This window comes from Parambassis ranga, chromosome 3 (assembly GCF_900634625.1).
Source record: "Parambassis ranga chromosome 3, fParRan2.1, whole genome shotgun sequence".
Classification (NCBI taxonomy): Eukaryota; Metazoa; Chordata; class Actinopteri; family Ambassidae; genus Parambassis; species Parambassis ranga.
In genome coordinates, this window is record NC_041024.1 from 1,311,655 (window position 1) to 1,333,433 (window position 21,779).

The 21,779-nt window shown below is 47.9% G+C and overlaps 1 protein-coding gene across 1 annotated transcript in view; it reads left to right on the forward strand.

Moving 5' to 3' along the window:
• LOC114433225 (SH3 and multiple ankyrin repeat domains protein 2-like) overlaps positions 1-21,779 on the forward strand; it is a 157,436-nt gene that overhangs the window by 84,403 nt on the left and 51,254 nt on the right. The window lies entirely within an intron of this gene.

Genomic DNA, 21,779 nt, shown 5'->3' on the forward strand with positions numbered 1-21,779 from the left:
AAAACAAACAACAAAAAGACACAGTGTGTTAGTCGTGCTATGGGCAGTGTATGGCCAAAAGCCTGAAGCTGAACCTGATATCCGTGGTCCAGGCTTTTGGTTGAAATGTAAAAACGTCCACCTTCCACATGCGCTACATTCACCTGGACACAGGAGGGCGCTGTAGTTTGGTCTTGCCGCCTGCTGTCATTTCCCTTGGCGAGGACAGAGCAGGCCGATCAGCTGAGGTCGTCCCTGTTGTTCATTGGCTGTTGATTTAATTGATCGATGAATGTGTGAGGTACATGATGCACAAACATCCAGTTAATCCAGATTATATCTCCTTTGGAATAAGTTATTCTGGAGCCTCACAGTGAAACAGGCTGATATTATTTCCTCTTTAATTTGTCGCCCAGCTGTTTCCATCAGATGGATGCAGAATAAGCGGGATGCTCAGTGGACTGAGCTGTGGTTTACTGTTATGCAATACATCAAACAAACACCTTCAGGCATGTGAAGCCAGAATCTCACTCACCCTGTGCTGTTTTTTTTTATCACACTCGGCTTCCATTTATTCATTTGCACAATAGAGGCTGTGTAGCTTGAAATCACATCTTCAGCAGTAACAGCAGAGACGTCCTGTGTGTGTCCAGGTTTTACAGCGAACATTCAGGGAGAGCCGTGCTGGAAAGCAGCAGCTCCTCTGCTGACAGCAGAACAACAAGCAGCCACTAGACATGTTGGACTCTCACTTGTTGTCGAGTGGAAAAAACTCGCTCTCTTGCTCTTACTATCTTTATCATTGTTGCACTCTCCACCTACACATGGAGCCAAGAGCCAAATCCAACAAGTTTATGCCTGTTTTCTGATCAGCAGACATCTGGGGAACGTAGGAACTGAAGCAAATCTACAAATTACATCACACCTGGAATTTAAAAAAGTCTTACTAAGACCCCCAGTTGCAGAACTGAAGAAGCCACTTGGGGGAGTGGTGAAACGTCTTCAAAAAACAATCCTTGAGTCCAGCTGCCTCGATTTAACTCTTGGAAATGACCTGGATGAATGAGAGCATCCACAGAAATGTTTATAAGACCCCGTTCACACTGGGGAAATCGATCTGGCTAGAGTGGGATTTGGCCGGATCTGGATTCAGTCCACCTCTCAGAGGTGGATCTAGTCAGATTGGCTTACATCTGGCTCAGGCCTGAACGCAAATGCAGCTAGTGAATCCGGCTAGCGTTGGATACTTCTGGTTCATGGGGACAGTGTCGCGTACAAAAACCGTATGTAAACAATCGTCAAACTACGACGGCTTTGCCCCGGGTTTATTTCCTACAGGGCTACAAAGGAATAAACTGTAAAAAAACGAAAGAACGAGCGACACGGACAAAGAAAAAACGTCCTACCGTGGCCTGAACGGACTCTGTATACTACGAGGCGCCACCTAGTGGTTTGGAGGACAACAAACAAGCTGGATTAAGATGGATTAAGCATGGACATGTGTGTGTGTGGATAGCCAGATTGAAAATAGGTCTGAGTCCAGCTTAAAGGCGATCTGGATTCAACCCTACTCCAGCTGGACTGACTCTCTCCAGTGTGAACGGGGCCTTAGAGCAAGATGTGAGGAACATGAGAGCTCTGACACTGGTGCTGGTGATAAGGTCAGACTCACAGCAGGGGTTTACAGACACACTGAAAAGCAGACTTTTTTCCTTTCTCAGTCTTTGAGACCAAACCATGATTAAGCATGACACCTCCGTACCTACAGCCGTATTTATCCGCCTCCATGTCGGTGGCAGCCACAGCCGGAGGCACTATGTTTTTAGACGGTGGTATTTAAACAAAGTGTCGACTGCACTTCTCAAAGATGACCTGACGGTTGGTCCCAGTGTGCAGCCAGCCTGAACGTGTCATACTGCACGTGTGAGTTCTCTCTGCTTGTAGCCATGATTGTGCTGTTCGGGTGAACAGTGAGCCCACACTGACTGACGAGTTCAGGAGGAGAAGAACGTTTAAAAAGGCGATCCAAAGGTTTAAAGGTCACCTTCAGTGTGACGTCTCATTATTCAGCAAAAATACTTTTGTCATATAAAATCTTCACTGCGTTGATGATGTGACACACTTTGTGCACACTGTGGTCATATCGTCTGTTTACCTGATCACGTGTTTTGGAACCTGCACTAAAATGTGTGTTTTAAATCCTCCCTTCATGATCCTGTCCCGGATGAACTGCAGATGAGGAATCCCTGTTTGCGTGTGTGGCTTTGTTTGTGCCTGTGTTTTGCGTCTCCACAGAGAGTGGGCACTGGGCATGCTTCTCTGCTGAAAACACCGTCATTAGGAGCCAAATTAACAACTGGAAAGTGCAAATGTTAATAACAGTGTTTGCCACAGCTGAATGAGACGCGCGCTTACGCTGTGCTGCTGAGCGCGTTCTTAATTAGGACACTGTGTGGGCGTGCTGTGGCCATGCCATTCGATAATATCATGTGTCAGTTCACTGTGTGTGTGTGTGTAGCCTGATAACCATTGTCACATACAACAAAAGGAATAAGAATGTGCAGCACAGAAAACTCCCATCATGCTCTCTGAGTGCCTCATTTTCTCGACAGAGGGCTTTCAGAGATAAGAAATCAGCTTCTTTATTTAGCAATTGGCCTCATCCTCTGCACTTCCTCTAACTCTTCTTCACCTCTTGTGTGTCCTCGCACACAGTGTGACCCCGTGTGCCGTGCTAAGCCTCTCATCCTGCTCTGTAAAAATGATTTCATTCACCTCGTGCTCCTTCTTCGCCACGTTTTCATATCTCTGCTGCTCTTCCTTCTGATCTCGTTCCTCTCTCTGCTGCTCATTATATTCACGGTCTCCTCTGCACTTCCCTCCTGCCCTCTGTACCCGCACACGCTCTCGTCTTCCTCCCGTCGCCCTTGGCACATACTGTAAGTCGGAGTGATTTCCCCCTCTGCCTTGTTATTCCCACACAGTGACACATGTGCTGCAGCATGTTGGAGTATTGACAGATATCCACGTCATCAGGCTGGTGGACGTTTCTGATCACGTTTCTGTAAAGTTCAGTTTTAACCTGCATCACTTTAACCCCCTTAATGCCAGAGCAACCTAAAAGATGCTAGCAGGAGGATCCGATCCCCCCCCCAGCCCCTCTGAGGGATTATAAGTGAAGGTGACTACACAGACAGCATCCCTCCTTAAACCTGTCCTTATGAATATGTTTTTATCAACTTTATGATGAAAGCCTCATCCCCCCGTTCTGCTCTCAGCTCTGTAACGTTTTAGCATCTGTCAGTTCAGTGTGAGTCGCAGACACACAGCAAGAGACAGCTGGACTACAATCAGCATTCAGCAGGAAGAAAGGCTGGCCCAGAGCCCGACCCTGGATGCTCATGTTGGTCTGTGTCCTCTGAATAAGTACAAAAATCTCTACGGATGATGAACAGATTTCTGTTGCAGTGAGGATGGGATGGAAAGCAAGTTTGATCTTTATTACCGATCTTTCTCAAATCAGACAGTGAGAATCTCTCACAACATGGATTAGAGATCTGTTTGTACCAAGTTTAGAACAGTATTCTATTTACAGCTTGCACATGGAGCCATCCCTGCCTGCATCAGAGGGTACATAAGGTGTCGTCTTGGGTTAAACAGGCACTGGAGTGAACGTAACTGAAAGTCAACATGTAAACTGTCCAAAACTGTCCGAGCGTTCCTCCCATAAAACAGACTAGTTTTTCAGACTTTGAGTTGTTTGTAATGGACAGGTTCCTCATGATGTTGGAAAGTTTCTCTCAGGTGTTAAAAACGGATGACTCCACTTTAAAAGCATCTTCTCTCCCTCCCGTCCTCTTGTTTCTTTTTGCTGCATCCTAACTGCACCTCTCAGCTTTGACCTGTTGTCTTCACTGATGATCCACTCAGGGAGCGCGAGCGGCTCACACCGCTCCCCATCCCCCTCTGCATACTTCTGTGTTATACACAACCATTTGTCTCCATGGTGACCAGGAGAGAACAGGAAAAGAATCGGTGTGGGGGCGGTGATGGTGGTGATGGCAGTGGTTGTGGGGATGGTGGGCGGCGGAATGATAATGAGAGATAAATTGTGACTGCATGACCCGCTGCTTATTGGTTACCTGGTGTCTGATCATCAGTACGAATCAGAGCGCCCTCTGCTGCTCTCCGTCAGATCTGCTCCCACAAACCGCTTCCTCTGAGCGTGAGGAGGAGACAGGCAGACCAGAGGTGGCGGGAAGTGAAGGGATGTAATGGGATTGGAGGATAAGTGTGCACAGCAGATTAAAACGCTGCACATGAACGCCTTGTTCCAGCAGCACCTGGAAACTGAGGCCGCTGGTTGACATCACAGCGTCCCTGACCGCGTCCCTCGCAGCGTCCCTCGCAGCGTCCCTTACAGCGTCCCTCACAGCGTCCCTCACAGCGTCCCTCACATAAGTTGTAGAAAGCAACTCCAGCCAGTCAGTATCGTCTAAACTACCATCACAAAGCGTTCTCTTGAAACAGCCTGACCTCACAGTAGTGGTTGATTATTAAAGGTGTTTGAAAACACAGTTTTGCGCCCTCCTGTGGTCATGTTAAGAAGTGCATATAAAATCTTTCATAATCTTCCCACCCTGCTGCCTGAGTCAGTCCCCATTGACTCCCATGTTACAAAGCCCAACTTTACAGCAACATGTTTATAACCTGATACAAAAACAATTGACGAGTTCCCTGTTGGTGAAAATTATGTACATGACCACTTTGAGTGACAGTCGTCTCACAGCACAGGCTTCCTGCCTCTGCGGCTGCCTGTCCACCTCAGCTCCACTCACGCTCCGCCTCTTTGCCTGTATTTGCAGTTTAGGCAGACTGTGATGCTGCCAACAGGCAACGATAGGAGAATAGACGACGCTCCATCTATACTTATATACTGGTAATGGATATAATCACCTGCTGTTCAACAGGGGTCTATCACAGATACTTTATTTTCACATTCAAACAAGTCATCTATAATACCCAGTTAAATTAGGTATGGTTTTCTTTAACATCACCATTACTAATGTACCTGTGAAGATGAGATGATACAGAGAAGATACATGAAGATACCCAGGTCGGACTTTGGTATATGACAGTATGACCATGTGAATCAGGTCTGATCATAAACCACATTTATACTGTGTCCAGTACCCAAACCTATCATCGCCTCAAATATCTTACACACAGGCTGCCGTTAGTCATGGGTCTGTTTTTAGGTCTGAGCAGAAACCATCGGTCTCTGCTCCAGGATCAGGGATTCTTCTGGAGAATAGCCTGTCATAGATTTGTCACACACCGCGGCATGCGCGCTGGGAGATCCTCGGAGTGAGTGGGAGGTCCAGCCTCCCCTCCTCCATCCCCTTCACAGGAAGCAGCACCCAGAATAAGCTCAAATTTACATTTATTGACTCACATCGCATTTCAGCGGTGCTTACTGTAAAGGCATGCAGAGTGCTGAAACATTCATGCTGATGGAAACGACTGTCTCTGTTTTTATATATATTTATATATAAGAGAGAGGTGGACCGTGGAGGGAGAGCAGATGTTTTAATAATACACCTCTCTCTCTCCAGCTCTTTCTCCTGAATGTTTGTTCTCCAGGAATCAGAGCAGGCAGCCTTACATAATGCTTCTGGGTTTCCCTTGAGCTGTGTGTGTGTGTGTGTGTGTGTGTGTGTAAGTAAATTGAAGCCGTCTATTTTTGCTGTGATGATGTTGTGTTACAGCGTACAGTAAGCCTGTAACACACAGCGAGCTGCGAGCAGCAACATGACGACATGCTGTGCGATCTGGGTCACTGACAGTGGAACTGCTGCAGCCAACACACCTTTACTGCCCCCTGGTGGACACACAGAATGTCAGGAAAAAGAGAAAAAAATATTATTATTAATCAGGCAGCAAATTGACACATGTTAAAATTATTTTATTATAATAAAAATGATGGAGGATATAAATGAAACTAAAATAGTAGTTTGGTCAAATATCCCTGTAATAAAATAATCTGGTAGGATTTTTATAAAAGTATCTAATCTGTCAAATGAAGCATCAGGTAATAATAATTTTAACTTTTAATCTGTCCTTACTCGAACTTTAAAAAGCGTTCATCAGTGTTGATGTGGACAGTGTGTGTGTGTGTGTGTGTGTGTGCTGCATGCCATGATGTCATGTGTGACTCTGGGTTTGTACACGTGTGTGTGTGTGTGTGTGTGATAGATTACTTGATTCCAGATGATTAGAGCTGCAGAGTGGAAGTTGCAGGAGCTGCACACACTCAGTGACTGACAGGCGCGGAGTTCTGCTGTCGTTGTGATTAATGTGACGTTCTGTTGGGTCATTGTCTGGTTGTGTTTCTTCTGTCGTCCCTCAGGTGCTATGCTGTGTGTTTTGTAGAAATGTGTGTGTCCTCATGCTGTCTCTAACTCTCCCTTGTGTGTCTCTCTCTCTCTCTCTCTCTCTCTCTCTCCAGGTCGCCATTATTGCCGGGAACTTTGAGCTCGCCGAGCTCATCAAGAACCATAAAGAGTCAGATATAGGTGAGCAGCAGATTTGCTTTCCCGCCTCCTCCTCACATTCATCTTCACCTTTTCTTCTCTCGGCTGCTGGGTCCCTGAATCTCACCGGGGATACATTTCAAATCCCCCCAGCGGTTTGATCCCTCTCAGAGACCTCCTGCTATAATCCCCTCCGCGGGATTATGAGACCACTGCCAAGAGGATGAAAGTTTATGTTTACACCAGGACAATCCCAGCCCGACCAGGCCGGGAGAAATGACCAGTGCTTTGGCCAGCAGGGAGCTTTTGTCCTGAGACGTCTGATTGGTTGGTGTCCAGAGGGGTTTGCTTTGATGTGGTCGGTGATGGATGGTGTGTTCACAGTTTGTCGCTCCGTTCGGTGCATGTTGTGGACTTATGTGTGTGTTCTTTGAGTGATCGGGCATCAGTGGATGTTTGAACACAGACCTCTACTTTAATTTGTGACGGAGTATTTTCAAAGTCATGGCTGTCTAGGGAGAAAACATTAGAGGACATCAGCTTAGCATGAACCCCTGCTGTCATGGGCCCTGTCCCATTTATTTTTCATCTGCTCCCCCCTCATCTTGCTCCCGCTACACTTTGGAGGCACAGTCCCACCACCATGAATACTGGTTGTGGTAGGAGCCTTTTTGAAAATCAGACCGTCCACACCTCAGAGTCAAACAGCCAACAACCTGCAGCCAACCAGGACGCCTTAAAGCAACAACATAGAAGCTAAGCTAACAGTTTATCACCTACTAATCCAACAGAAGCGAGGACACGTCAGCATTAGCTCTCACCGACATAATGTTCAGTGGTTTTCTTAGAGCCTCTTTGGTTTCTCATGTAACATCCACTCAGACAATAACAAGCCTCACGCTCCATGCTGCAGCTCTGAGTGGCTGCAGTGACATACGTCGGATTCCTGTGCGTTCCTACCTGAAACACAGTGATGCACAGTGCTGGTGCTGCAGACCTGCTCAGGCTGAAGGGACCGTTCACACTGTTATGAGCTAACATGCCATCAAAATGAGCAAGTTCAGACAGCGTCACTTTAAAGTGAGTTATGAGGGAGCCAACAGATCAGGAGACAGACGCTGAGATGTTTGTACTGATCCCTTTTTGTGCCCAGAATAATCAGTGAACATGAACACGACACAGAAAGAACAGATTTTGTTAACACTATGGAAATTAAAAATAATATATTATCCTAACATTGCTGCTGTCACATTATTGCATGTCAACTGGAAAGAGTCATGATCAGAGTCAGAAGTACTTTGTTAATCCCAGGAGGACTGCCTGGTGATGCTTTGATGTTTGGCTGCTGCTCTCTTTAATACTTCATCAGAGTGCCTGTATGCTCTGTACATGCAGCATTATTTCACTCTGCATCTGTGTCTGTGAGAGAGAAGGAGGTGAGAAGATTTTTCATGAACATACAAAAAAAAAACAGGTTTTGAACACTTTCCATGTTTCCTCTCCGTCTTTCTATTTATTACCTTGGTTGCTTAGTTGCCGTTTATTAAGATCTGGAGCGGCAGATTGGCGATGGAAACACTCTGCTCTGCTTTAGCACCTGATAACGAGACGTTTTCAGGTTTCCAGCCAGGAAGGGAACGAACGGACGTACGTGTGGAATCAAACGCTCCCGTTTACTGAAGTGAACTCTGAGTGCCGCTCGGATCGCGGCCCCGGCCTCTGGGACAGTTTGTGGAGCGCAGAGATGGGGCAGGGATTACTGGGCTTCAGAGAAAATGAGAAAATGATGAACAAACAGATAAATAAATAAATAAATATACAACAGCGGGCAGAGAAAGATGAGGTTGGAGGGGGGAGGGGGGGTGAATGAAGAGAGACAGAGAAATCTAATCTAATCTAAAGATGTAATCCTGCAATCGTTGACCTCGTCTCATGGACGCCACCCACCAGCGCGCTGTCTCACACGGCGGCGACCCGGTGAAGGGCTAAATGGAACACTAGAGCAGGATTACCCCTAAAAAGCCTCGGCACCATCAACGTCTGCTACAGCCCCACCACCACCACCCTCCTTCCTGCATTCACACCGTCCCAAACACAAGCTGCAGCTGGGATTAGCCAAAGGTGCTCAAGGACTCAGCCGGCCGGCTGCTGTTTGGACATTTGAGTTTGGGATGGGACGCCTTAACGGTGGGATTCTCCTCCGGCCACCATGGGTTCAGCCTGCTGCAGAAGTGGGTGCACACCCCCCGCCCCCACCACTCCTCCACCCGCTGACCTGAACTCATCACCACAGGAGCCCAGCCCACTCCTGCGAGCCGGCGGCAGCTCGTGTGTGTGTAAACACCATAAGCCCTGTAGCTTTCACAGTTTCTCTTGCTTACTCTGCACAGATGATGTAACAGTTCAGCCGCACCAATCTGCTGTTTTCTTACGTCATCGTTGTTGCATTTACCGCGCTGTGAGCAACCTGAAGGAGCCTCGGACTCACTCCGCTGCTTTGTCCTGATTAGATCACCTGTAGGTTTGTTTTGCAGCACAGAGTATGAAGTGGAATGAAAAGATAAAAGCATTAAAGTGTCCTGTGACTTCAGGACAGTCCTACTGAGACCCAGCCTGCAGGACACCTGACCCCCGTGCCTCTGTCTCTGGGCGGGGGCACCATGTTGCCTTTTCCATTTTTTCCTGGCTGATACTGTTTGTTTGTTGGTTTATGGATGTTTGGCCAGCAGCATCAACCCCTCTACTACGTAAAGGTGGATATGTTCTGCAGAGTCAGTGCTGGGTCGTCTCTCTGGCTTTGGTCAATGAGGGAGTATGTTTTCTTGATGGACTGGTGCAGCATCAGCAGTAATGCAGGCTGAGCTTCCAGTTCACCTGTCATTCTGTGCTCATGAGCTCCTTCACATGCTAAAAGGAGCCGCCCAGCTGCTTTTCTTTGGTTTTCCAGCTGAGCAGACCCAACATTTAGTTCCAGGTTGTGGAAGAGCCTTGGTGATGGAGGAAGGATGTCAGGCCGTTTAGTGTGAGCAGAGGTTTCATTAACTGATTCTGTGCTGATTGATCAGACCCCACAGTCTGACTGTGAGCTCTCTGCTCACTGTGAGCACGCGGAGCAGCAGAAGTCAATAAATCAATACATAAAAACAATGCTGCTTTCTTCCTGCGTTTCTCTCTCAGTGCATTCACCCACTGAGATTCTCAAACAGTGGTTAAATGTACGCCGGAGGACCAGCAGTGAGCAGCGCTGTTACACGTTGTTATTATCTTAATTTGCTGGTTATGAACTTAATCAATCAGCCAGTTATTTCAGAGTTCATCCTCACCCAGAGAGGTGAGTGATCTCACTTCCATTCCCAGCGCTGGAATGTGCTGAATTATTGCAGCGGGGCTCATTTGTCGATGGGCTCTTGAACAAAGACGAAGCTGTGAAGTAGGACACCGTGTGATTGCTGCAGGAGAAGAAAAGGCTTCTCAGAGGGCACTCAGCCATTTACGTACACAGCCTGACATTCTTCATGCAGTTAACGTGTGTGTGACCTATATTCTGTAGTTAATAGCCAGACATCCAGAAGGCTGTGCAGACAAACCTCTGTGATGTCACACGTAGGAGGAGGAGGAGCCTCTGTGGGAGGGCCTGACAGTCGCCATGTTGGCAGCACCACAGTCTGCCTAAACTTCAAATACAGGCAAAGAGGTGGAGCGTAAGTGGAGTTGAGGCTGGTGAGCAGGTACACAAGTGGAAAGCTGGCGCTGTGAGGCAGCGTCTGCCTGAATGGACAACCGAGCTCCTCCCCTAGTGCCTGCTACCATGATCTGAAGGAGGCCCGCAGGGTGACCTACTAGGTGGAGGTCGCAGAACGGAAGAATTCACTCGGGGGAGTGGCGAAACGTCTTCAAAACAAATCCTTGAAGTCAGTTGCCTCAATTTAAAGTCTTGGAAATGACTATGACCTGGATGAATGAGAGCATCCACAGAATATTCTTCTAACGTGGTGACGAAGATAGCAGTGGAATTGAAACATCGTCACCTCCGTCAAAAGGAGGCTGAGTGCCCTCTGAGAAGCCTCGTCTCCTCCTGCAGCAATCACACGGTGTCCTACTTCACAGCTTTGTTCAGGAGCCCGTCCCCAAATGAGCCCCGCTGCTGAGATAATTCAGCACATTCCAGCGCTGGGAATGGAAGTGAGATTACTCACCTCTCTGGGTGAGGATAAACTCTGAGCATGCAGATGAAATAACTGGCTGATTGATGCAGGACACGATCTGATAACACTGAGCTGGCTGTCTCACAGGAACATGTCCGTGCAGGTTTCCACAACCTGCTCGCTGGGTCCCCCTTCTGGTCTGATTTAGATTTAGGTCTGTCCTGCTATAATTATAGCGTTTATGTGTGAGGACGTGTTCCTACCAGACTTTGCTGATCGGAACTTTAAAGCTCCCTGGCTGACGTCGTTCCAACATGATAAATGTGGTGGTCGAGGTTTTAATGGAAGCAGCAGTGTTTACGTAGGAGCTCGCTCCTGTTTTCAGAGGAGGGGGTTCTGGTTGTGAAAAGCCTCGTGTTATTTTGGGATTCATTGGAAATCAAAGTGTTGTGTCGTTTATTTGTGTAAAAGTTCTACAGAGCTGAAATCTCCAGTGAAAAGGCTCCGCTGCTGGTTGTTGGAGTCGACCGTCAGTCGTGTCTCATTTGTCTTCGCAGACAAAGACTTTGTCATCAAAAGGAGCAGTGAAAAAGAAAACAGAGAAAATGTCATTTCAAATCACAGCCAGCTCTAACAGATGCATGTGATTACAACGTGGTGATTAGCTTCAGGATGTTAGTTAGTTTAGTTTTTTCAGTAATGGACAGTTTTGGTTTTCTGGTTTGTTTTTTTGCCCACAGTCTTTTTAACTGTGACCTCGCAGTGTGTCTATAAAAACACTGATACATAAACATGGAGTCCCTCTGCCCTGCGTGACTCTTCAGCAGCTGACAGGTGGATGTGTGTGTGTTCTTGCTGCACAGCCCCCCTGTATGTGACTGTGTGAGTTTTTAAAGTTGTGTTCCTGCAGCTCTGGTCTCTGCAGTGGTTTGAGTTCAGGGCGGACTGCAGCTTTAAGGCTCGAGCTAACGGACCACAAACCCTGCAGCGAACCGGGGCTAAAGTGTGAAAGTGTTTTATTTCTGAGTGTGTTTGGTAAATACACACACTCTGTCGGATTATCACACTCTGGCAGCGGGAGGTCTAATACGCCCATCTGTCAATCATTCTTACACAGGCTTACTGCTGTATGGAGAGCAGAAATACAACAGATATCTCCCAGTGTGTGTGTGTGTGTGTGTGTGGGAGTTAATTCTTGGGAGAATAAATAACCTTTTCTTAGACGCTGCTGCATTAGTTGTTTAAATGTTTTGTTTGTGTTGTTGTGAAGCTGCTGTCGACTGTCATTGTCGGCTCAGCTGCTGCTTAAAATGTATATTGAAAAATGGAAATAGTCATAATGGGAAAGAAAACATGAGAATAGAACAGAAGTACTTTATTCTGCTGCTGTAACTCTTTTGTGTGGATGATTTTACGGTGTAGTCTCCTCCTGCTCTTACACATTGAGTCCAGCAGTTGTGAAGCTCAGATTATTTCTGACCAATGAGCTCCTCCTCCGTCTCAGTTATAAGGTATCCGTCTGCGGTGCGGCTGTAGGACAGTGGTGCACAGTCAGTGCAGGCGGCTCTGTGACTGTCCAGCAGCAGAAAACATCACCTGCATGCAGAGCTCGGTGATGGTTCCACTGTGTGGATTGTTCTGTGCTGTCTGGTTCCATCTGTGGTTAGAGACTGCTGCAGAACCCTCTCAGGCTCTGCCTCAGAACTTGAGCCTGATCTCATCTTGGATTTTTCTCTGTGTGGAAAGAAACACGACAAAACTAATCAGCTGATTGGGACCAAACCAACTGTGTCTTGCAGTGTGGTTTGATTATTGGTTCTGTTACTTTCCTGTGGGATTGTTTGGGAGGTTTGGCTCCCTGTCCGTCCACCTTCTGAACTTTCAAGCCAGCTTTGGTTTCTTTTGGCAGCGCTGCTGCAGCTGAGGTCCGTCCCAACAGTTCTCCGTGTACCCGCAGCCTGCAGCAGACTCCTCGGGCAGACGGAGCGGATCTGAATGTGGGAAGAGTGCATCCAACAAAAACAGTTATGTGCACACATGTCGCGTCTTTTGTTTTAATAATGACAGAGGATGAACGATTTCTGTCATGAGGGGAACTAATCAAGTAAAGATTTCTAGTTATTCAGTCAACAACGTCTTGTGTGTGGGGGCAGCGTGCACTTTACTGATGAAGTAATTAGCTGCTGCATCATTAGTAATTAATCAGTATAAATGCTGGATGCTCCTGTTCGTTCATTATTCAGGGAGCGATTTGTTTTGACTTTGCTTTAATAAGAAAAGAAATCAGCAGATTTTTTGTGCCCACATTCTGGAGAAAGGCACCACAACAAAACTACTAATTCTTCCTTTTAAGGAGCAGCACTATGCACTGTAAATACATATGGACCGACCTTCTGTGCTGCCACCCACAGTTCTCTGCAGGCTCCCGCTGTTGCCACGTCAGCAGCATCTGACTCCACCTGAACCCCTAGTTAATCCAAATACAGATGAGGTGGAAGCAGGAAGCTCACAGTCTGCACCCGCCTGTCACTCAGCTTCTCAATGATGCGACATTTTAAGTAATGATATAATGAGTGAGTTTCCGTTTTTTAAGTGCGTGTTCTGTGAAGCAGCACGTGCTGTTTGCATAAAGTCACTGCAGATTTGTCCCATCAATCATTTGCCTGTGAAGGAATGTGATGGATCCAGTCAGATAGCAGGTAATTATCTGCCACTGAAGCGTGTTTATCAGTAAGTGCAGCTCACAGTTCTTCACATCATATCATTCAGCCTAATTGTATCAGCAATCAATACTAACGACCGGTTTAACTGTTCTCGCTCTCCCCTCGGGGCTCAGCGGTAATTCCCACCTCCAATCGCTATTCTCTCTCCATTTGTGGTGCTTCATGCTCACACAGCTTAAAATATATAAAAAAAGCCAAGTGACACATCATGTGGATGCAAAAAATAAACAAATTAGCATCAGTGTTAATAAAGTTTTCCTTCCTCGCTGACAGGATGTTGAAAATGTGAGCGTCAATTTGTCCTTCCTGGAAACACAGCAGGCACAATCAGCCAGATATAGCATGAGAGAGATCATGTTTTATCCAAAGAAATCATAATGATGAATACATTAACAGGTCCTTATTTATTTATATAGAATGACATCACTCTGTCGGGTTTAGACCTTTTGTGTGTGCTGAATAAAATTCAAGAAGAATCCCGCTCTATCTGTCAATCATCATCATAAAGAAGCCGGTCTGTGGAGTGCAGCCGCCGCGGCGAGCCTCACCGCACAGAGCTGCACGTCTGTCAGCACCGAACCAGCCGGTCCAGCTGGACGGAGGCGTCCAGAACTCTGTCTCTGAGCCACGTCTCTGTGAGGACAAAGACGCAGCGGTCTCTGAACTCCCACCGCCGAGTCCGGACAGGGAGGAGACATCAGAGCGCAGGACGGAGCGGCCGGCCGAGCACGGAGCCTCCTCTTCCTCACACAGAGACATCAGCAGCGTGGAGGACTAGAAGCCTGGTCCCTGATCCAGCAGAGAGCACGGAGCTGATCCAGCAGACCCTCATACAGGCTGCTGTGGAGGCTTCTGGACCACAGACACCAACACCTCTCACAGCTGCTACCGCCTCACATCCTGTTGATGATGTACATGTGTGCACATGTTGCTGTGAGGTGTGTCCACAGACCTTTGAGTATGTGATGTGCTCAGCTGGCTGACTCCATTAGAGCAGAGCCACATGAAGCCATGATGCCTCGGTAGATTTCAGCTTTTTGAGGCACGTGTGATTATTTTCCTCCATATTCATGTTTCCACTGCTCCGTCTGGGGACTGTATGGAAACACACTCATGGAGGAAATTTGCCCTCCTCTCTGCTTCATTGCATAGTTTATGACAACATATGCTTTGCATGCAGCCATCTGGTACGTGGCGCTTCAGCAGAGTGGCTTCTTGGATGGATCCGTTTCAGTGTGTCATCATGAAGCTTTAAAGTTGCGGCACATAGAAAGAGCATGGACGATGGAGAGGCTGCTCTTTAATGAGCCTTCATTAAGGAGGTCAGTGTGGGAGCAGCTGGCTTCACACGGGAGCCGAGCGTGAAATATGACGAGTGCATAGAGAGTCATGTGATCTCATCATACAAAAGGCAGGTGTGCACGCTGGTGTGTACGCGTGGCTTTAATGATGTATGGAGCCGCCCCCCTCTGAGTTGCTTAGCAACACCATAGATTTGTTTCCATAAGAAGCTGCTCACCAGGCCGTCGTTCCCTCCGAGTCTGCGTTCATGGCTGCACGCCCTGCTCCCCACAGCTGGCTGCAGGAGGCTCTGAAACAGCAGAACCACCGACCTGTGATCCGCCCACCTCCGCTGCCAGCAGCCTCACAGCAGTTCTTCTTCAGTGCTGGAAGCACCCAAACCCAAACCAGCCTCAGTTCAGATCTGCTGTCATGATGCAGAGCTCCTTCTGTGTGGTGGCAGCTGATGAGGTCTTTCAACACTCCAGATCCTGGTTTAAGCTCAGATATATAATGTGTGTTTACTCAGACTCCACCCTGTTGTGTTTGGGTCACGGTTGTTTTTTTCACTTAAGTGTAGAAGACAAAATCACAAAGATCAGCTGAGCTCCGTAAAGTCTCGGTGTCCTTTGTTGTTTTTTATTTCTGTGTCCTCATTACATGATGTTGTCTGAGACAGCAATAACACGTACACAGTTAGAGGACGTCCCTACAGAAAACATGCACACCTCTTGTCAGGAAGTGTGAACTTTGTTCCATTTTTACCTGTTAATCATTGTTTAAAATGACACTGCTGACACAGACAGTATGTCCAGGCGTCTGTCCTCTGCCTCTGTCTCTGCTTCTGGTTTTATTTTTACTGTAATCTCATTCCCAGCATGTTATCTGTATCCAGGGTTCATGGCCCTGAGATCTTTCTGAGGTCTTCCTTGGTGGGGTTTTCTTAGGAGTCTCTGTCATCGAGGTCCCAGTCCTTAAAGGACTGACAAGGTGTGTGTCCCTCTTCATGGCTGTGCTTACTGTCCAAATCAGGCTCAAAGTGGAGCTGCTGTGCCTCCAGCTGTGATGGTTCGGCCACCTGGGATGACTCTGTTTAGAGGTCCAGGTCTCACAAGAGGGATCACATCTGAGGGTGGAGCAGCTGGAGGTCCTGCAGGAGGAGCTGCTGCTCCTCGTGTTGTATCTGCAGCACTGATGCAGAACGGATGGATGCTTTCTTTATTTGAATAGATGTGTGTGTGTGTTCAGTCTGCACAGTCAGCTGTTATTTTTCCTGTTTTATTAATATTATATGTGCAAACGATTCGACTGTAAACACCCGAGGCTGCTAAATGAGATTCACACAGCTCAGTGCTGCAAACAAACCTCAGAACCAAAGGCCGGTTCTGCTCTCTGTTTAGATCTGTTTGCTCAGAAATACCTTCAATGCCTCCAGAAGACACAGGAGGGACCTCTCTGAGAACTCACTGCTTTTATCTCATTAAGGACTAAATGCAAGTGAAGACAGGATGTCAGGATGAACCCACCCTCACCTGTGGTCAGAAACATGCTGAAAGTCCACAGACAACAGAGACATGCTGTGTTTGTTCACAGGAAGCGAGCGTGTTAGTGAGGAGCTGAAGACAAAGTGTGGACACACTGATGTGTCTCTGATGGACTGGACTCACTGTGTTAGCATTTTATCACGCAGTTAGCAGAGAAGATCATTAAAGACGGAGGACAGTCGGCAGCATGCGGGTGGCAGAGTCATGGGAAAACCTGTGTAATGTGTGGCTCTGTCTGAGCGTGTGCAGGCTTCCTGCTCCACATGAAGGACACATGTGGAAACATCAGCCCGCAGCGTCCTCCACTGATGCTCCCTACAAGGTGTCAGAGCAGACGGACTGATCAGAGGTGTTTAAAGCAGAGGACACTGATGATTACTTCATGTGTTAGTGAGCGCACTTCAGGGGAAGCCGCTGTAACTTTCTGCTGTTTGGTTCCTGCTTCAGTCACTAGTGCTGCTCCTCTGTCTCTCCCCCAAAGGGAAGGAGAGAGAGGGGAGGTGTGTGTGGTGGGCGGGGCCATGGGATTCATGTGTGTGTGTGTGTGTGTGTGTGTGAGAGAGAGAGAGAGAGGGAGAGAGAGGGAGGAGGGGGCGCGCTGGCTCGGGAGGCGCTGGTAGTGGAGCGTGTGCGCGGGATCATGTGCGCTGCGCTCCGCGGAGTCTCTGTCCGCGGTGCTGAAGGGGGACTCCTGTGATGCGGATCAGCCGTGAGCAGCGACCGGAGTCAACATGAAGTCCATCATCAATGCCTTAAAGAAGGAAGGTAAGAGCCCGTCAGGCTGCTTCTCACTTCTCACACCAGCCCGGGAGAGTTGTGTTCCCCGGACCCTCTGACGCGCGGCTGCTCCAGGAGCGCTGAACTTGCTGGGTGGTTTTTGGTGTAGGTGGGTCGCCTCGTATGTAGGTTACAGAGAAATCCGCCACTTGTGTGTTTCTTATCGGAGCAGAGAGAGAGAGAAAAGGAGGCGGCAGCGGCGGCGGGTTTTTGGGTCACAGAGAGATGGAAATGGGACTCCGGAGTGGAGAAGACACCCACAGACGTGACTACGTGTCGTCCCCCCCTCACCCCTCAACAGAACCGATCCATCTGTCCGCGTGTGAAACAGTGTTGGTGGGTTTGAATCATCCGCTGCTATTTTCTCAATGAGGCTGTTAAAGCGGCGCTGCGCGGCGGGCGGCGGCGCCTATAGGCGGGCACCGGCGCCACAGAGCCGCGGTCTGTAGGAGTCCATATGCACCGAGCCGGCAGCTTTCTATATTTAATCCTGATGCTCGCTGAATTAATGGAGCAGTTGCGCTGGGTTGCTTCAGCAGCTCATGTGTGAAGTGTGTGTGTGTGTGTGTGTGTGTGTGTGTGTCAGTCGGTCCCAGGGTCCAGAACAGAACAGAACCATCCACCGAGGAGCAGCAGCTCTTCTCCTCCTCCTGTTCTTAGGAGTGAGCCTCTGCTGCTGTTTGCAGTCACACATGTTGGAAACATCACTTCACATGTGTGGGGCTGAGGCTTCCTGTCACATCTGCTCTGCACCTTCTGTGAGTGAAACATGACACCAGACATGAAAGTGTGATAATTCAGAACACCACGCGGTCACGGTGCGGCTCAAACTCCATCCGAGAGTTCTGTTGACTCTTTGCATAAAAGTATAAAAACTAAAAATACCCAGAAACAAACTGAGATTGTGGGACTCATGAATCATCGCCACTTTGCGTCACTGCTCACATGGTTGTGTCAGATAACTGTAATTTACCCATCTGTCATCTCACAGGCAGAGCTTTGCATTGTGGGAGTTTTTTTTTTTTTTTTATTGGCCACTTTGTTCAAATTCACACCAGGGCGAAATAAAAAGTAAAAAATCCAGTTTCCCGCTCAAAGACTGAAAGCTGAAGCTGTCAGTCACAGCTTAATACATGTTAGAGGTCAAAATCAATAAAAGCACTCAGTGAAGGTGTGGATGATTTAACACACGCCGCCCCCTGGCTGTTAGGAGGATAAAGCATTCATTCAGTGCAGCTTTAAATCCCGTTTGTAGACGTGTAATCTGGTTCATGTGGTCTTTAAGAGGACACCTTTCTGTGGAGGACATCACATGACCCCATTTAAAGTGGCCTGCTGCGTCTTGTTGGTCATTTGACCATGACAGCAGCCAGACGGGACTGACTCAACAGCTCCATCTGATGGAAAACTCCAATACGACACCTTCTTCCGGAGTGTGTGGACGTAGCTTAAACTAAAGGAGTGATAATTCCTTACTATTCTGATACATGCAGAAACTCCACCTGTAGGGGTGACACACCGCAGACACACCTGTCCATCCCGACAAATCAACTTATCTGCTGTTTATCAGCTGATATTGACGATGTGCTGACATCATCGTGCATCCTGAGCGATGCTAGCTGCGGCGTCTGCTCTGGGTTCTGGTTATCCTAGTCAGCAGCAGAGCTGTTAATCCACGAATGTGCGAAACCATGTGCCTGTGTCTTTATGACTCTTCTCCGCTCTGTTCGTCTTCTGGTCCACATTTTGTGTTTGTTTTTTTTTTATTTAAGTTGAGCGTGTTGTCCAAGAAAATCAGCAAAGATGAGGAGGGATCCTGGTGATTTTGAAGGGACTAAAATCCAAATCAGATGTTCCCGCTGTGTGCTGCCACGCTGTGTTGCAGAGCTCTGGAGATTTCCACCTTCTTCCCTGTATAATGGGATTGGAGGGCTCGCAGCTTGTGGTGCTAAAGAAATTCAGGTGCAATATCTGAATTTAAGAAAAGATAATAGATCAGATCATTTCATACAGGAATCTCCTCAAATATGGAGCTATAGCAGCTAAAGTTGCGAACTCCCCCTGTGTGTGTGTGTCATTGTCAAGACATCATTTATCTCAGCCCTGTGCGTCCACGCTCTCTGACCTCTGACATCCATGTGATTATATAGGTTCCACCGATTGCTTCTCTGACTCTTACATAAGAAGCTCAGCTCTTCCACTTTACTGGTCTCTGAGATACGGCGAACCTGGCGATGCATTTAGCTGAAGCTCCACCAGCTTGGAGGCCACGCACGCCTCAGGGATGCACGCAGATAGCCCGCTAGCTCCCAAATGTGCTAGCTCATTAGATGATAGCACTTCTTCTCTTCATTAACACGTCTGTTGTAGAAAGAGAGAGAGAGAGAGAGGTCTGGGATGTTAGTCTGGGAAAGTGATAATGACTCAGTGAGTCCCTCTTCAGATGTTCATGCTGCCAGGAAGCTAACAGGCCACAATGCTAGCCTGGTTCAGTTGTTTTAATCAGCTCATAATCACAAGTATTGGAATGGCTGCAGGCCCTGTTCTGCTGCCGCTCATAATTGCGTGGAGAGCTGCTGCTGGTGGTGGTGGTGGTGGTGGTTGCAGGCGCTCACAGTGTAATGGAGGGAAGTATCCATGGGGAAATCAAGGCCAACCTCCATTTCTGCTCCAGTCTGACAGTACAGCGCAGGCAGCAGCTCTCTGCTCATGTAATGCTCATAATCATGCTAATGATGGTCACAGGAAGAGCAGCGTGCAGCCTCAGCCCATCGCCGGTTACAGTTCCATCATTGTGTGTGTGTGACTTGCTGTAATGTCATGTGATACATTGGTTTTAAATGTGTAGTGTTGGAGCGTGTCTCGCTCTGTCATGGTGAGATTACACTTTGATGGATCGATCAAGAAAAAATGACGTGTGGGGGGGGGGGCAGGTCTGACAACACAGAGAGAAACATATAGATCTGAAGGAGAAGGTAAGTCTATTCTGGATGTTCACTGTATCGCTGCCTGCTGTGCAGTGACACAGTTGCCATGGGTGCGGTTTGGTAGAAAATAGTTCCACAATGAGGTCTGTGCAGTAACCAGGTCATGACCTCTGCAGAGACACGTCATGCTGAGAGGTATCTGTTCCATTGTCTTAAAGAAGATCTCTGCAGCTCTCACTATAGAGGACGGATGAGCAGCTCTGCAAGACGCGGGGGGGGGGCAGGATGTTTGGTTTTGGGGTGACCTGTCCCTTTAAACAGGCTTTATACTTGAAGCATCTGTTTTTTTATATACTGACGGCTCTGATTAGCATCACAAAGAATGTGTGCGGATAACACACACAGCACCATCCCCTCACATGTTCGAGGTTGGAGTGGCGGTGGATCCTCAGCCAGTTCAAGTCTCATTAGCTGCTGGTGTTTTTGCACTTCAATGTGATTTTCTCTCGCTGTTTGATTTGACTTTGTCCTGCTGTTATAAAACTGATTGACTCTCTACTCTCTGACCGCTGTGGCCAACATTAATTAATAAACTTGGTCATAGCTGCTGCAAAAAGACTGAAGCTGATAATCTGACAGATGTTACACACAGCTGCCTTTGTACTTAGAGAGCTGGATCACTGAGATCACAGTGAGCTGATGGTCTTCACTGAAAATGTCTTTTAACTGAGAATAATTCTTCACGTCTAAAGTCTCACTAACAGCCCGGGCTGAGCAGTCCCAGCTCTCAGTGCAGATCTGTTTCCACCGCCGGGCTCCTCTGCTCCTGCCTGTTTAACAGGTTTCAGTGAGCGACGCTGTTCTAAGATGGTCCCACCATCAGGACTGCTAAACGGGGCTGTTTACCCCACAGTGGGCCGGCTGTGTAGCTGCGCCGGCTCTGACACTGACCCTAAGGGTTGAAAGGCTTTAATCTGATGGCTGTGTGTGTGGTTGCTGCTTCTTGCTGTATGTCTTGTGGTGACATCAGTCTGCTGCACAGTGGCTCCATGTTTTGCACCGGTGGCGTTTCTAAATGTGTCCCCCTCAGCCTGACTGACAACACAAATAACTGCAGTGCACACGTACTACAAAGGCTAACAGCATGGATGCTACATGACAAACAGACTGTTTTGTAGTTCGTTGTGTGACGGTGCGGCTGCATCGCTGTGTGTGTGGGGGGGGCTCCAGCTGTACTGGGTGGGGAGCAGGTGTAAGTGAGGGTGGACCATTTGGAATGATTGTGAAGCTTTCTGTGCTCCAGCCTGTGTAACCATGTGTTCATGGAGCAGGTAGAACCAGGACCACGCTGTGGGTGGAAACAGATCCAAGGTCAGGGTGGCGGCTTCTTACTGGTGGTGACCTGAGGGGTCAACACAGAGAGGACCACTGCGGTGGAGGTCTGACTGAAGCCTGGCTGGAGGTCAGGGTGTCCACTGACAATAACAGCAACTATAATGTATCGGCTCCTCTGTGAGGACATAACAATCGTGGCTACAGGCAGACAGAACCCAGACATGTCTGAAAGAGGAGAGGAGAAAGCTGTTCTTCTCTGCATACTAACAGGAGGAAGCCCACACATCAGACTGTTTATCATGTGACTGCTGGTCAGATGTGACTCAGTCATGGCTTCTTAAATTTACAGAGAGCAGATTCACACGATGAGATGTAGAATAAAGTTTAGATTTCCAGACTGAACTCGTTTTTTGGAAATACTCCTAGCCTGAATCTAAATCTTAAACCTTTAAAAAGTCGTTTCTTAAACTACACACGGCTCTTTTCAGCTTCCCACTCCCACAGTTTCCCCCTTCTTAAACCTGAGCTGTATTAA